The sequence below is a fragment of the Triturus cristatus genome, chromosome 4_1 (assembly GCF_964204655.1).
Source record: "Triturus cristatus chromosome 4_1, aTriCri1.1, whole genome shotgun sequence".
Classification (NCBI taxonomy): domain Eukaryota; kingdom Metazoa; phylum Chordata; class Amphibia; order Caudata; family Salamandridae; genus Triturus; species Triturus cristatus.
In genome coordinates, this window is record NC_140585.1 from 294248785 (window position 1) to 294266097 (window position 17313).

At 44.0% G+C, this 17313-nt stretch overlaps 5 non-coding genes across 5 annotated transcripts; all 5 read left to right on the forward strand.

Moving 5' to 3' along the window:
- Window positions 1-1896: 1896 nt before the first annotated feature.
- LOC146854458 (signal recognition particle RNA) lies at window positions 1897-2197 on the forward strand. Its single transcript, XR_014981603.1, has one exon.
- Window positions 2198-5606: 3409 nt separating this feature from the next.
- Window positions 5607-5906, forward strand: LOC146854459 (signal recognition particle RNA). The gene has a single exon (XR_014981659.1).
- A 3407-nt stretch (window positions 5907-9313) lies between these two features.
- Window positions 9314-9614, forward strand: LOC146854460 (signal recognition particle RNA). The gene has a single exon (XR_014981604.1).
- A 3410-nt stretch (window positions 9615-13024) lies between these two features.
- On the forward strand, window positions 13025-13324 carry LOC146854461 (signal recognition particle RNA). The gene has a single exon (XR_014959076.1).
- Window positions 13325-16731: 3407 nt separating this feature from the next.
- LOC146854462 (signal recognition particle RNA) lies at window positions 16732-17032 on the forward strand. The gene has a single exon (XR_014981605.1).
- Window positions 17033-17313: the final 281 nt, after the last annotated feature.

A 17313-nucleotide genomic window follows, 5' to 3' on the forward strand; every position in this document is an offset into this window, starting at 1 on the left:
CTCCCAGTGCTGGATCTTGGTGCCCAGCACTGACTCTGAAAAATACTTACAACTGTACTTACCAGTAACCCAATTTTCTCCCATAGGAAATCATTGACTGTTTTTCTGTGAAATTTCTTCTAAGTGTCAATTTCTGCAAACTTTAAATATTCTTTAAAAATCGTATAATTTCTGAAAACGTAATTACTTACCTGTTTTGGATAAAGGTCCCAGTACTGAGTCTAGGCACCCAGAACTGGATTACAAAAGTAACGAGAACATACTATACCTGCAACTTGAATTTTCTGCCATAGGGAATCTTAGACTGTTTTCTATGAAATATTTTCTGTCAACTTTTAAAATAGCAAAATATTGTCTAAAAATCATCACAGTAATTAAGTCGACTTTTATCACTTGATTCCAAGTACTGACCCAGGACTGAATCTAGGATCCCGTCCTGGAAATCCAAAAGTAATCCTAAAAGTAATCTGTTGCAAATAACTTGAAACTTCCATTGAGCTCAATGCATTATTGTGTTTAAAATGTTGTTGCCTATTGCAACCACTTGTAACTTTCTACAAAAGTCAATTGCATATTGCAAAAGTATTTATATAAAGCATCTCATTCTGAGAAAGTATATTTTAATACCTATTGTTGGTTCTAAAATAAAACAAGCATATATTTTTTGTAGATAAACCATTGGCCTAGAGTTCAGTTATTGAGTGTGTGAGACCATTTGCTGACTGAGTGTGTGCAACAAATGCTTTACACTGTCCTCTGATACTGCCTTACTGCTCGACCAAGCTACCACTTTAGAGAGTAAGGTTATATCTAACTTTAGCCTCTGCCAAACCTCTGGGGACTGTGGACTCTGTACACCCTGTACCTATTTGGGAACAATATATACAGAGCCACTTTCTCACACTGCAGTTCTCCAATATAGGTCTGTCAAGATCATTACTCAATCTACCTTGATTTGGCACAGTATAAAATAAGTAAAGAAGTCTCCTATGAAAAGATATGCAAATCTGTTCGAATCACTTTCCCTAGTCAGGGGACCCACTAGCTGGAAGGGGCAGGGAGGACCAAAATAGCTCATCGGTATAGAACACTGCATGAGCAGCTGATTTTGAGGTGGTAGAAGATAGAGTAATCCAACTGGACCTCAATAAACGGTTTCCTAATGTGCAATAGCCCCTGACCACCTCTGACGCAAAAGTGTAATCTCATACCTTTGCAGAATCAGGCATGCTTTCACCTGTTCAAGCTGAACTGACATTGGTCTTCTTGGCCAGCAGGAGTTCCTCTCTTGCAGCTGTTGAGGCTAGAGAACAGAATGACGTGTATTCATTCTTTATGGTAACTCTTCTAGCCCTCCCACTCCATACTACTTTAAAACTTCCGATGTTGCAGACGAGTTCCATCATTGTGACCCATGCTATTTTTCTCAATATTGGCTGGCTCAGCATAACAAGGGATGCCTACAGGACAGCCTAAATTGTGCCGGCAAGCTTCTACAGGGAGTCACTGGCAGATAAAGAGAAACTCAGCCCTAACCTGGCTCTTCTCTCTCACTCTCACTCTCCTTTCCCTTCTGTCCCTCTACCTGTCTCTCACTCTCTAAATACTAGTATTTATGTTGTATTCACTTCCCCGTCACAATCTTTCCGACCCTACTTCCTCTCTCCCTTCAATCAGTTCAACCCTCTTTTTTACTTTAGGAAACTCCACATCTTTTTTAAAGGCCCTTCCCATATTCACACTGCTTCTTGATAAGACATTTTTTTCCTTTCTTTGAAGGATAGTGAAATTGATTTTCTTGAAACATGGTTGGTAAACCATCAATTCATTCCACCTTACTTTATCATTATCCTTACTTATGGAATGCATTTCATCATTAGGACAGCTGCAGTGTTTGCCGGGCAAGGTGGCGTGTGCCTGTTGTCCTAGTTACTTGGGAGGCAGAGGCTTGTGGATTGCTTGAGCTCAGGGGTTCTGGGCTGCACTCAGCTGTGTTGATCAGGTGTCCATGCTGCATTGGGCATCAATATGGTGTTCTAGAGGGAGCTCTAGAATTTCAGGTTGTGTAACGAGAGGTGCACCGACCCAGGCTGGAAACAGAGCAGGCCAAATGCTTCCATGCCCATTGGTAGCAGGACAGCACCTGTGAGCAGTACGTGTGAAACAGCCTGAGCAAAATAGTGAGACCTAGCCTCTCTTTTTTGACTCAAATGTGAAAGTTTTGATTTTTACAAGGTGTAATAAATTATTTTCCCAAAACCAAATCTTTGTTTTCCTTTTGATATTTTTCCAGGAAATATGATGAACATTTGAACTGGGCCACGCATTTCAGCATAGCAGACAATTCTCCAGAATTGAGACATATTGCAACAACAAGCTAGCAGGCGGAGAGGACTGAAAACTCAGTGCAACCTAGAATAAATGGCTGTGTGATTTTCAGCAAGGATGACTCAAATGCATTCTTCCTTTTAGAGCACCTGTAGGATTAAACTGATCTGTCAAGTACAAAAGCATCCTTCATAGAGCAACTTAGAAATGCGCTTGCTGGCCCTTCTGCTGCATTTCTACGTCCAGCTCTAATTCATTTTTTGATTAGCCCTCATTCTTTTCATATGTGAATGAGAAGGAGAAATTACAGGGCCCTTCACTCTTTGAGCGAAACATGAAAAGACTGAGGGCTGTGCAACTCCCAAACGTTGGAGCCTCTGGCCTGTCGACCCTCGAACCTGCTCCTGCTCCAACCCGGCATCTCTTGTGGCCAGCAACCTCACAAACCCTGGAGGACCTGGCTACCTTTTGACTCTAAACCCCTGGGACTCCCATGAGTAGAGGCTCTACTCAAATCTACTTCTAATCCCTGGCAGCAGCCCGGAACCGCGAACCCTTCACACTCTGCACCCACCAAGCCTGGCCTGTGCCAGAGTGAACAAAGACCACAAGGACGACCCCACGGCGACTGTGACCCCGAGTCCGGCACCCAAGGACCTCCCTCGACACTCCTGAAGAAGCCTGCAGCCTCAGAACCAGGTGCCCCCCCAACCGCGATCAACAGAGGGTAAGATTTCCCGACACCAAAAGGTACCCCTGCACCCGGCGCTCCGCGGCCCCCTGTGCCCAATCCCGGGGTACCTACCTATCCTCCAACTACCCAACTTACCTCTCGAAGTGGTGGTAGCACCTGAAGAATCTTCGTCCCCGAGCTTGTAGTCTTTTTCTTAACCAGAGATTTCCCATTCAAATCAATTGAGCGCCCGAATGCTCAAAAGCACCCTGCACCCAGCCGTCCGAGTGGCCCTGGCAGTGCAACCTCTACATCTATCTACTTCCCCACTTGCCCTGGAAAAGTGACCAGGAGCCCAGCTCCCACAGCCACGTGGCCTGCTAGTCAGCAGCCACCAACCAAGGCCCCCCTACCTCTCATAGGATAACATTGGGCCTAACTCTCTCTGCACCCGGCCGCCCTTGTGCCGCTGAGGGTGAACCAACTGTACCTACCTGACCCTGGGAGACGCCTGAGTCTATGCCCAGAACCTTAACTCTGCCAGTCGAGTACTTACCTTTAAACCGATAACTCAATCTTCTCCATAGGGTAACATTGACTGGTTTTTCCTGAAATTTCTTCCAAGTGTGGACTTTTCAAAACTTAAAATATTCACCAAAAATCAGCCGAGTAACGAAAACGAAAAAATACTCACCTGCTATTAGGTGAGCTCCCAGTGCTGGATCTTGGTGCCCAGCACTGACTCTGAAAAATACTTACAACTGTACTTACCAGTAACCCAATTTTCTCCCATAGGAAATCATTGACTGTTTTTCTGTGAAATTTCTTCTAAGTGTCAATTTCTGCAAACTTTAAATATTCTTTAAAAATCGTATAATTTCTGAAAACGTAATTTCTTACCTGTTTTGGATAAAGGTCCCAGTACTGAGTCTAGGCACCCAGTACTGGATTACAAAAGTAACGAGAACATACTATACCTGCAACTTGAATTTTCTGCCATAGGGAATCTTAGACTGTTTTCTATGAAATATTTTCTGTCAACTTTTAAAATAGCAAAATATTGTCTAAAAATCATCACAGTAATTAAGTCGACTTTTATCACTTGATTCCAAGTACTGACCCAGGACTGAATCTAGGATCCAGTCCTGGAAATCCAAAAGTAATCCTAAAAGTAATCTGTTGCAAATAACTTGAAACTTTCATTGAGCTCAATGCATTATTGTGTTTAAAATGTTGTTGCCTATTGCAACCACTTGTAACTTTCTACAAAAGTCAATTGCATATTGCAAAAGTATTTATATAAAGCATCTCATTCTGAGAAAGTATATTTTAATACCTATTGTTGGTTCTAAAATAAAACAAGCATATATTTTTTGTAGATAAACCATAGGCCTAGAGTTCAGTTATTGAGTGTGTGAGACCATTTGCTGACTGAGTGTGTGCAACAAATGCTTTACACTGTCCTCTGATACTGCCTTACTGCTCGACCAAGCTACCACTTTAGAGAGTAAGGTTATATCTAACTTTAGCCTCTGCCAAACCTCTGGGGACTGTGGACTCTGTACACCCTGTACCTATTTGGGAACAGTATATACAGAGCCACTTTCTCACACTGCAGTTCTCCAATATAGGTCTGTCAAGATCATTACTCAATCTACCTTGATTTGGCACAGTATAAAATAAGTAAAGAAGTCTCCTATGAAAAGATATGCAAATCTGTTCGAATCACTTTCCCTAGTCAGGGGACCCACTAGCTGGAAGGGGCAGGGAGGACCAAAATAGCTCATCGGTATAGAACACTGCATGAGCAGCTGATTTTGAGGTGGTAGAAGATAGAGTAATCCAACTGGACCTCAATAAACGGTTTCCTAATGTGCAATAGCCCCTGACCACCTCTGACGCAAAAGTGTAATCTCATACCTTTGCAGAATCAGGCATGCTTTCACCTGTTCAAGCTGAACTGACATTGGTCTTCTTGGCCAGCAGGAGTTCCTCTCTTGCAGCTGTTGAGGCTAGAGAACAGAATGACGTGTATTCATTCTTTATGGTAACTCTTCTAGCCCTCCCACTCCATACTACTTTAAAACTTCCGATGTTGCAGACGAGTTCCATCATTGTGACCCATGCTATTTTTCTCAATATTGGCTGGCTCGGCATAACAAGGGATGCCTACAGGACAGCCTAAATTGTGCCGGCAAGCTTCTACAGGGAGTCACTGGCAGATAAAGAGAAACTCAGCCCTAACCTGGCTCTTCTCTCTCACTCTCACTCTCCTTTCCCTTCTGTCCCTCTACCTGTCTCTCACTCTCTAAATACTAGTATTTATGTTGTATTCACTTCCCCGTCACAATCTTTCCGACCCTACTTCCTCTCTCCCTTCAATCAGTTCAACCCTCTTTTTTACTTTAGGAAACTCCACATCTTTTTTAAAGGCCCTTCCCATATTCACACTGCTTCTTGATAAGACATTTTTTTCCTTTCTTTGAAGGATTGTGAAATTGATTTTCTTGAAACATGGTTGGTAAACCATCAATTCATTCCACCTTACTTTATCATTATCCTTACTTATGGAATGCATTTCATCATTAGGACAGCTGCAGTGTTTGCCGGGCAAGGTGGCGTGTGCCTGTTGTCCTAGTTACTTGGGAGGCAGAGGCTTGTGGATTGCTTGAGCTCAGGGGTTCTGGGCTGCACTCAGCTGTGTTGATCAGGTGTTCATGCTGCATTGGGCATCAATATGGTGTTCTAGAGGGAGCTCTAGAATTTCAGGTTGTGTAACGAGAGGTGCACCGACCCAGGCTGGAAACAGAGCAGGCCAAAGCTTCCATGCCCATTGGTAGCAGGACAGCACCTGTGAGCAGTACGTGTTAAACAGCCTGAGCAAAATAGTGAGACCTAGCCTGTCTTTTTTGACTCAAATGTGAAAGTTTTGATTTTTACAAGGTGTAATAAATTATTTTCCCAAAACCAAATCTTTGTTTTCCTTTTGATATTTTTCCAGGAAATATGATGAACATTTGAACTGGGCCACGCATTTCAGCATAGCAGACAATTCTCCAGAATTGAGACATATTGCAACAACAAGCTAGCAGGCGGAGAGGACTGAAAACTCAGTGCAACCTAGAATAAATGGCTGTGTGATTTTCAGCAAGGATGACTCAAATGCATTCTTCCTTTTAGAGCACCTGTAGGATTAAACTGATCTGTCAAGTACAAAAGCATCCTTCATAGAGCAACTTAGAAATGCGCTTGCTGGCCCTTCTGCTGCATTTCTACTTCCAGCTCTAATTCATTTTTTGATTAGCCCTCATTCTTTTCATATGTGAATGAGAAGGAGAAATTACAGGGCCCTTCACTCTTTGAGCGAAACATGAAAAGACTGAGGGCTGTGCAACTCCCAAACGTTGGAGCCTCTGGCCTGTCGACCCTCGAACCTGCTCCTGCTCCAACCCGGCATCTCTTGTGGCCAGCAACCTCACAAACCCTGGAGGACCTGGCTACCTTTTGACTCTAAACCCCTGGGACTCCCATGAGTAGAGGCTCTACTCAAATCTACTTCTAATCCCTGGCAGCAGCCCGGAACCGCGAACCCTTCACACTCTGCACCCACCAAGCCTGGCCTGTGCCAGAGTGAACAAAGACCACAAAGACGACCCCACGGCGACTGTGACCCCGAATCCGGCACCCAAGGACCTCCCTCGACACTCCTGAAGAAGCCTGCAGCCTCAGAACCAGGTGCCCCCCCAACCGCGATCAACAGAGGGTAAGATTTCCCGACACCAAAAGGTACCCCTGCACCCGGCGCTCCGCGGCCCCCTGTGCCCAATCCCGGGGTACCTACCTATCCTCCAACTACCCAACTTACCTCTCGAAGTGGTGGTGGCACCTGAAGAATCTTCGTCCCCGAGCTTGCAGTCTTTTTCTAAACCAGAGATTTCCCATTCAAATCAATTGAGCGCCCGAATGCTCAAAAGCACCCTGCACCCAGCCGTCCGAGTGGCCCTGGCAGTGCAACCTCTACATCTATCTACTTCCCCACTTGCCCTGGATAAGTGACCAGGAGCCCAGCTCCCACAGCCACGTGGCCTGCTAGTCAGCAGCCACCAACCAAGACCCCCCTACCTCTCATAGGATAACATTGGGCCTAACTCTCTCTGCACCCGGCCGCCCTTGTGCCGCTGAGGGTGAACCAACTGTACCTACCTGACCCTGGGAGACGCCTGAGTCTATGCCCAGAACCTTAACTCTGCCAATCGAATACTTACCTTTAAACCGATAACTCAATCTTCTCCATAGGGTAACATTGACTGGTTTTTCCTGAAATTTCTTCCAAGTGTGGACTTTTCAAAACTTAAAATATTCACCAAAAATCAGCCGAGTAACGAAAACGAAAATACTCACCTGCTATTAGGTGAGCTCCCAGTGCTGGATCTTGGTGCCCAGCACTGACTCTGAAAAATACTTACAACTGTACTTACCAGTAACCCAATTTTCTCCCATAGGAAATCATTGACTGTTTTTCTGTGAAATTTCTTCTAAGTGTCAATTTCTGCAAACTTTAAATATTCTTTAAAAATCGTATAATTTCTGAAAACGTAATTACTTACCTGTTTTGGATAAAGGTCCCAGTACTGAGTCTAGGCACCCAGAACTGGATTACAAAAGTAACGAGAACATACTATACCTGCAACTTGAATTTTCTGCCATAGGGAATCTTAGACTGTTTTCTATGAAATATTTTCTGTCAACTTTTAAAATAGCAAAATATTGTCTAAAAATCATCACAGTAATTAAGTCGACTTTTATCACTTGATTCCAAGTACTGACCCAGGACTGAATCTAGGATCCCGTCCTGGAAATCCAAAAGTAATCCTAAAAGTAATCTGTTGCAAATAACTTGAAACTTCCATTGAGCTCAATGCATTATTGTGTTTAAAATGTTGTTGCCTATTGCAACCACTTGTAACTTTCTACAAAAGTCAATTGCATATTGCAAAAGTATTTATATAAAGCATCTCATTCTGAGAAAGTATATTTTAATACCTATTGTTGGTTCTAAAATAAAACAAGCATATATTTTTTGTAGATAAACCATTGGCCTAGAGTTCAGTTATTGAGTGTGTGAGACCATTTGCTGACTGAGTGTGTGCAACAAATGCTTTACACTGTCCTCTGATACTGCCTTACTGCTCGACCAAGCTACCACTTTAGAGAGTAAGGTTATATCTAACTTTAGCCTCTGCCAAACCTCTGGGGACTGTGGACTCTGTACACCCTGTACCTATTTGGGAACAATATATACAGAGCCACTTTCTCACACTGCAGTTCTCCAATATAGGTCTGTCAAGATCATTACTCAATCTACCTTGATTTGGCACAGTATAAAATAAGTAAAGAAGTCTCCTATGAAAAGATATGCAAATCTGTTCGAATCACTTTCCCTAGTCAGGGGACCCACTAGCTGGAAGGGGCAGGGAGGACCAAAATAGCTCATCGGTATAGAACACTGCATGAGCAGTTGATTTTGAGGTGGTAGAAGATAGAGTAATCCAACTGGACCTCAATAAACGGTTTCCTAATGTGCAATAGCCCCTGACCACCTCTGACGCAAAAGTGTAATCTCATACCTTTGCAGAATCAGGCATGCTTTCACCTGTTCAAGCTGAACTGACATTGGTCTTCTTGGCCAGCAGGAGTTCCTCTCTTGCAGCTGTTGAGGCTAGAGAACAGAATGACGTGTATTCATTCTTTATGGTAACTCTTCTAGCCCTCCCACTCCATACTACTTTAAAACTTCCGATGTTGCAGACGAGTTCCATCATTGTGACCCATGCTATTTTTCTCAATATTGGCTGGCTCGGCATAACAAGGGATGCCTACAGGACAGCCTAAATTGTGCCGGCAAGCTTCTACAGGGAGTCACTGGCAGATAAAGAGAAACTCAGCCCTAACCTGGCTCTTCTCTCTCACTCTCACTCTCCTTTCCCTTCTGTCCCTCTACCTGTCTCTCACTCTCTAAATACTAGTATTTATGTTGTATTCACTTCCCCGTCACAATCTTTCCGACCCTACTTCCTCTCTCCCTTCAATCAGTTCAACCCTCTTTTTTACTTTAGGAAACTCCACATCTTTTTTAAAGGCCCTTCCCATATTCACACTGCTTCTTGATAAGACATTTTTTTCCTTTCTTTGAAGGATAGTGAAATTGATTTTCTTGAAACATGGTTGGTAAACCATCAATTCATTCCACCTTACTTTATCATTATCCTTACTTATGGAATGCATTTCATCATTAGGACAGCTGCAGTGTTTGCCGGGCAAGGTGGCGTGTGCCTGTTGTCCTAGTTACTTGGGAGGCAGAGGCTTGTGGATTGCTTGAGCTCAGGGGTTCTGGGCTGCACTCAGCTGTGTTGATCAGGTGTCCATGCTGCATTGGGCATCAATATGGTGTTCTAGAGGGAGCTCTAGAATTTCAGGTTGTGTAACGAGAGGTGCACCGACCCAGGCTGGAAACAGAGCAGGCCAAATGCTTCCATGCCCATTGGTAGCAGGACAGCACCTGTGAGCAGTACGTGTGAAACAGCCTGAGCAAAATAGTGAGACCTAGCCTCTCTTTTTTGACTCAAATGTGAAAGTTTTGATTTTTACAAGGTGTAATAAATTATTTTCCCAAAACCAAATCTTTGTTTTCCTTTTGATATTTTTCCAGGAAATATGATGAACATTTGAACTGGGCCACGCATTTCAGCATAGCAGACAATTCTCCAGAATTGAGACATATTGCAACAACAAGCTAGCAGGCGGAGAGGACTGAAAACTCAGTGCAACCTAGAATAAATGGCTGTGTGATTTTCAGCAAGGATGACTCAAATGCATTCTTCCTTTTAGAGCACCTGTAGGATTAAACTGATCTGTCAAGTACAAAAGCATCCTTCATAGAGCAACTTAGAAATGCGCTTGCTGGCCCTTCTGCTGCATTTCTACGTCCAGCTCTAATTCATTTTTTGATTAGCCCTCATTCTTTTCATATGTGAATGAGAAGGAGAAATTACAGGGCCCTTCACTCTTTGAGCGAAACATGAAAAGACTGAGGGCTGTGCAACTCCCAAACGTTGGAGCCTCTGGCCTGTCGACCCTCGAACCTGCTCCTGCTCCAACCCGGCATCTCTTGTGGCCAGCAACCTCACAAACCCTGGAGGACCTGGCTACCTTTTGACTCTAAACCCCTGGGACTCCCATGAGTAGAGGCTCTACTCAAATCTACTTCTAATCCCTGGCAGCAGCCCGGAACCGCGAACCCTTCACACTCTGCACCCACCAAGCCTGGCCTGTGCCAGAGTGAACAAAGACCACAAGGACGACCCCACGGCGACTGTGACCCCGAGTCCGGCACCCAAGGACCTCCCTCGACACTCCTGAAGAAGCCTGCAGCCTCAGAACCAGGTGCCCCCCCAACCGCGATCAACAGAGGGTAAGATTTCCCGACACCAAAAGGTACCCCTGCACCCGGCGCTCCGCGGCCCCCTGTGCCCAATCCCGGGGTACCTACCTATCCTCCAACTACCCAACTTACCTCTCGAAGTGGTGGTAGCACCTGAAGAATCTTCGTCCCCGAGCTTGTAGTCTTTTTCTTAACCAGAGATTTCCCATTCAAATCAATTGAGCGCCCGAATGCTCAAAAGCACCCTGCACCCAGCCGTCCGAGTGGCCCTGGCAGTGCAACCTCTACATCTATCTACTTCCCCACTTGCCCTGGAAAAGTGACCAGGAGCCCAGCTCCCACAGCCACGTGGCCTGCTAGTCAGCAGCCACCAACCAAGGCCCCCCTACCTCTCATAGGATAACATTGGGCCTAACTCTCTCTGCACCCGGCCGCCCTTGTGCCGCTGAGGGTGAACCAACTGTACCTACCTGACCCTGGGAGACGCCTGAGTCTATGCCCAGAACCTTAACTCTGCCAGTCGAGTACTTACCTTTAAACCGATAACTCAATCTTCTCCATAGGGTAACATTGACTGGTTTTTCCTGAAATTTCTTCCAAGTGTGGACTTTTCAAAACTTAAAATATTCACCAAAAATCAGCCGAGTAACGAAAACGAAAAAATACTCACCTGCTATTAGGTGAGCTCCCAGTGCTGGATCTTGGTGCCCAGCACTGACTCTGAAAAATACTTACAACTGTACTTACCAGTAACCCAATTTTCTCCCATAGGAAATCATTGACTGTTTTTCTGTGAAATTTCTTCTAAGTGTCAATTTCTGCAAACTTTAAATATTCTTTAAAAATCGTATAATTTCTGAAAACGTAATTACTTACCTGTTTTGGATAAAGGTCCCAGTACTGAGTCTAGGCACCCAGTACTGGATTACAAAAGTAACGAGAACATACTATACCTGCAACTTGAATTTTCTGCCATAGGGAATCTTAGACTGTTTTCTATTAAATATTTTCTGTCAACTTTTAAAATAGCAAAATATTGTCTAAAAATCATCACAGTAATTAAGTCGACTTTTATCACTTGATTCCAAGTACTGACCCAGGACTGAATCTAGGATCCAGTCCTGGAAATCCAAAAGTAATCCTAAAAGTAATCTGTTGCAAATAACTTGAAACTTCCATTGAGCTCAATGCATTATTGTGTTTAAAATGTTGTTGCCTATTGCAACCACTTGTAACTTTCTACAAAATTCAATTGCATATTGCAAAAGTATTTATATAAAGCATCTCATTCTGAGAAAGTATATTTTAATACCTATTGTTGGTTCTAAAATAAAACAAGCATATATTTTGTTGTAGATAAACCATTGGCCTAGAGTTCAGTTATTGAGTGTGTGAGACCATTTGCTGACTGAGTGTGTGCAACAAATGCTTTACACTGTCCTCTGATACTGCCTTACTGCTCGACCAAGCTACCACTTTAGAGAGTAAGGTTATATCTAACTTTAGCCTCTGCCAAACCTCTGGGGACTGTGGACTCTGTACACCCTGTACCTATTTGGGAACAGTATATACAGAGCCACTTTCTCACACTGCAGTTCTCCAATATAGGTCTGTCAAGATCATTACTCAATCTACCTTGATTTGGCACAGTATAAAATAAGTCAAGAAGTCTCCTATGAAAAGATATGCAAATCTGTTCGAATCACTTTCCCTAGTCAGGGGACCCACTAGCTGGAAGGGGCAGGGAGGACCAAAATAGCTCATCGGTATAGAACACTGCATGAGCAGCTGATTTTGAGGTGGTAGAAGATAGAGTAATCCAACTGGACCTCAATAAACGGTTTCCTAATGTGCAATAGCCCCTGACCACCTCTGACGCAAAAGTGTAATCTCATACCTTTACAGAATCAGGCATGCTTTCACCAATTCAAGCTGAACTGACATTGGTCTTCTTGGCCAGCAGGAGTTCCTCTCTTGCAGCTGTTGAGGCTAGAGAACAGAATGACGTGTATTCATTCTTTATGGTAACTCTTCTAGCCCTCCCACTCCATACTACTTTAAAACTTCCGATGTTGCAGACGAGTTCCATCATTGTGACCCATGCTATTTTTCTCAATATTGGCTGGCTCGGCATAACAAGGGATGCCTACAGGACAGCCTAAATTGTGCCGGCAAGCTTCTACAGGGAGTCACTGGCAGATAAAGAGAAACTCAGCCCTAACCTGGCTCTTCTCTCTCACTCTCACTCTCCTTTCCCTTCTGTCCCTCTACCTGTCTCTCACTCTCTAAATACTAGTATTTCTGTTGTATTCACTTCCCCGTCACAATCTTTCCGACCCTACTTCCTCTCTCCCTTCAATCAGTTCAACCCTCTTTTTTACTTTAGGAAACTCCACATCTTTTTTAAAGGCCCTTCCCATATTCACACTGCTTCTTGATAAGACATTTTTTTCCTTTCTTTGAAGGATAGTGAAATTGATTTTCTTGAAACATGGTTGGTAAACCATCAATTCATTCCACCTTACTTTATCATTATCCTTACTTATGGAATGCATTTCATCATTAGGACAGCTGCAGTGTTTGCCGGGCAAGGTGGCGTGTGCCTGTTGTCCTAGTTACTTGGGAGGCAGAGGCTTGTGGATTGCTTGAGCTCAGGGGTTCTGGGCTGCACTCAGCTGTGTTGATCAGGTGTCCATGCTGCATTGGGCATCAATATGGTGTTCTAGAGGGAGCTCTAGAATTTCAGGTTGTGTAACGAGAGGTGCACCGACCCAGGCTGGAAACAGAGCAGGCCAAAGCTTCCATGCCCATTGGTAGCAGGACAGCACCTGTGAGCAGTACGTGTAAAACAGCCTGAGCAAAATAGTGAGACCTAGCCTCTCTTTTTTGACTCAAATGTGAAAGTTTTGATTTTTACAAGGTGTAATAAATTATTTACCCAAAACCAAATCTTTGTTTTCCTTTTGATATTTTTCCAGGAAATATGATGAACATTTGAACTGGGCCACGCATTTCAGCATAGCAGACAATTCTCCAGAATTGAGACATATTGCAACAACAAGCTAGCAGGCGGAGAGGACTGAAAACTCAGTGCAACCTAGAATAAATGGCTGTGTGATTTTCAGCAAGGATGAGTCAAATGCATTCTTCCTTTTAGAGCACCTGTAGGATTAAACTGATCTGTCAAGTACAAAAGCATCCTTCATAGAGCAACTTAGAAATGCGCTTGCTGGCCCTTCTGCTGCATTTCTACGTCCAGCTCTAATTCATTTTTTGATTAGCCCTCATTCTTTTCATATGTGAATGAGAAGGAGAAATTACAGGGCCCTTCACTCTTTGAGCGAAATATGAAAAGACTGAGGGCTGTGCAACTCCCAAACGTTGGAGCCTCTGGCCTGTCGACCCTCGAACCTGCTCCTGCTCCAACCCGGCATCTCTTGTGGCCAGCAACCTCACAAACCCTGGAGGACCTGGCTACCTTTTGACTCTAAACCCCTGGGACTCCCATGAGTAGAGGCTCTACTCAAATCTACTTCTAATCCCTGGCAGCAGCCCGGAACCGCGAACCCTTCACACTCTGCACCCACCAAGCCTGGCCTGTGCCAGAGTGAACAAAGACCACAAGGACGACCCCACGGCGACTGTGACCCCGAGTCCGGCACCCAAGGACCTCCCTCGACACTCCTGAAGAAGCCTGCAGCCTCAGAACCAGGTGCCCCCCCAACCGCGATCAACAGAGGGTAAGATTTCCCGACACCAAAAGGTACCCCTGCACCCGGCGCTCCGCGGCCCCCTGTGCCCAATCCCGGGGTACCTACCTATCCTCCAACTACCCAACTTACCTCTCGAAGTGGTGGTGGCACCTGAAGAATCTTCGTCCCCGAGCTTGCAGTCTTTTTCTAAACCAGAGATTTCCCATTCAAATCAATTGAGCGCCCGAATGCTCAAAAGCACCCTGCACCCAGCCGTCCGAGTGGCCCTGGCAGTGCAACCTCTACATCTATCTACTTCCCCACTTGCCCTGGATAAGTGACCAGGAGCCCAGCTCCCACAGCCACGTGGCCTGCTAGTCAGCAGCCACCAACCAAGACCCCCCTACCTCTCATAGGATAACATTGGGCCTAACTCTCTCTGCACCCGGCCGCCCTTGTGCCGCTGAGGGTGAACCAACTGTACCTACCTGACCCTGGGAGACGCCTGAGTCTATGCCCAGAACCTTAACTCTGCCAGTCGAGTACTTACCTTTAAACCGATAACTCAATCTTCTCCATAGGGTAACATTGACTGGTTTTTCCTGAAATTTCTTCCAAGTGTGGACTTTTCAAAACTTAAAATATTCACCAAAAATCAGCCGAGTAACGAAAACGAAAATACTCACCTGCTATTAGGTGAGCTCCCAGTGCTGGATCTTGGTGCCCAGCACTGACTCTGAAAAATACTTACAACTGTACTTACCAGTAACCCAATTTTCTCCCATAGGAAATCATTGACTGTTTTTCTGTGAAATTTCTTCTAAGTGTCAATTTCTGCAAACTTTAAATATTCTTTAAAAATCGTATAATTTCTGAAAACGTAATTACTTACCTGTTTTGGATAAAGGTCCCAGTACTGAGTCTAGGCACCCAGTACTGGATTACAAAAGTAACGAGAACATACTATACCTGCAACTTGAATTTTCTGCCATAGGGAATCTTAGACTGTTTTCTATGAAATATTTTCTGTCAACTTTTAAAATAGCAAAATATTGTCTAAAAATCATCACAGTAATTAAGTCGACTTTTATCACTTGATTCCAAGTACTGACCCAGGACTGAATCTAGGATCCCGTCCTGGAAATCCAAAAGTAATCCTAAAAGTAATCTGTTGCAAATAACTTGAAACTTCCATTGAGCTCAATGCATTATTGTGTTTAAAATGTTGTTGCCTATTGCAACCACTTGTAACTTTCTACAAAAGTCAATTGCATATTGCAAAAGTATTTATATAAAGCATCTCATTCTGAGAAAGTATATTTTAATACCTATTGTTGGTTCTAAAATAAAACAAGCATATATTTTTTGTAGATAAACCATTGGCCTAGAGTTCAGTTATTGAGTGTGTGAGACCATTTGCTGACTGAGTGTGTGCAACAAATGCTTTACACTGTCCTCTGATACTGCCTTACTGCTCGACCAAGCTACCACTTTAGAGAGTAAGGTTATATCTAACTTTAGCCTCTGCCAAACCTCTGGGGACTGTGGACTCTGTACACCCTGTACCTATTTGGGAACAATATATACAGAGCCACTTTCTCACACTGCAGTTCTCCAATATAGGTCTGTCAAGATCATTACTCAATCTACCTTGATTTGGCACAGTATAAAATAAGTAAAGAAGTCTCCTATGAAAAGATATGCAAATCTGTTCGAATCACTTTCCCTAGTCAGGGGACCCACTAGCTGGAAGGGGCAGGGAGGACCAAAATAGCTCATCGGTATAGAACACTGCATGAGCAGTTGATTTTGAGGTGGTAGAAGATAGAGTAATCCAACTGGACCTCAATAAACGGTTTCCTAATGTGCAATAGCCCCTGACCACCTCTGACGCAAAAGTGTAATCTCATACCTTTGCAGAATCAGGCATGCTTTCACCTGTTCAAGCTGAACTGACATTGGTCTTCTTGGCCAGCAGGAGTTCCTCTCTTGCAGCTGTTGAGGCTAGAGAACAGAATGACGTGTATTCATTCTTTATGGTAACTCTTCTAGCCCTCCCACTCCATACTACTTTAAAACTTCCGATGTTGCAGACGAGTTCCATCATTGTGACCCATGCTATTTTTCTCAATATTGGCTGGCTCGGCATAACAAGGGATGCCTACAGGACAGCCTAAATTGTGCCGGCAAGCTTCTACAGGGAGTCACTGGCAGATAAAGAGAAACTCAGCCCTAACCTGGCTCTTCTCTCTCACTCTCACTCTCCTTTCCCTTCTGTCCCTCTACCTGTCTCTCACTCTCTAAATACTAGTATTTATGTTGTATTCACTTCCCCGTCACAATCTTTCCGACCCTACTTCCTCTCTCCCTTCAATCAGTTCAACCCTCTTTTTTACTTTAGGAAACTCCACATCTTTTTTAAAGGCCCTTCCCATATTCACACTGCTTCTTGATAAGACATTTTTTTCCTTTCTTTGAAGGATAGTGAAATTGATTTTCTTGAAACATGGTTGGTAAACCATCAATTCATTCCACCTTACTTTATCATTATCCTTACTTATGGAATGCATTTCATCATTAGGACAGCTGCAGTGTTTGCCGGGCAAGGTGGCGTGTGCCTGTTGTCCTAGTTACTTGGGAGGCAGAGGCTTGTGGATTGCTTGAGCTCAGGGGTTCTGGGCTGCACTCAGCTGTGTTGATCAGGTGTCCATGCTGCATTGGGCATCAATATGGTGTTCTAGAGGGAGCTCTAGAATTTCAGGTTGTGTAACGAGAGGTGCACCGACCCAGGCTGGAAACAGAGCAGGCCAAATGCTTCCATGCCCATTGGTAGCAGGACAGCACCTGTGAGCAGTACGTGTGAAACAGCCTGAGCAAAATAGTGAGACCTAGCCTCTCTTTTTTGACTCAAATGTGAAAGTTTTGATTTTTACAAGGTGTAATAAATTATTTTCCCAAAACCAAATCTTTGTTTTCCTTTTGATATTTTTCCAGGAAATATGATGAACATTTGAACTGGGCCACGCATTTCAGCATAGCAGACAATTCTCCAGAATTGAGACATATTGCAACAACAAGCTAGCAGGCGGAGAGGACTGAAAACTCAGTGCAACCTAGAATAAATGGCTGTGTGATTTTCAGCAAGGATGACTCAAATGCATTCTTCCTTTTAGAGCACC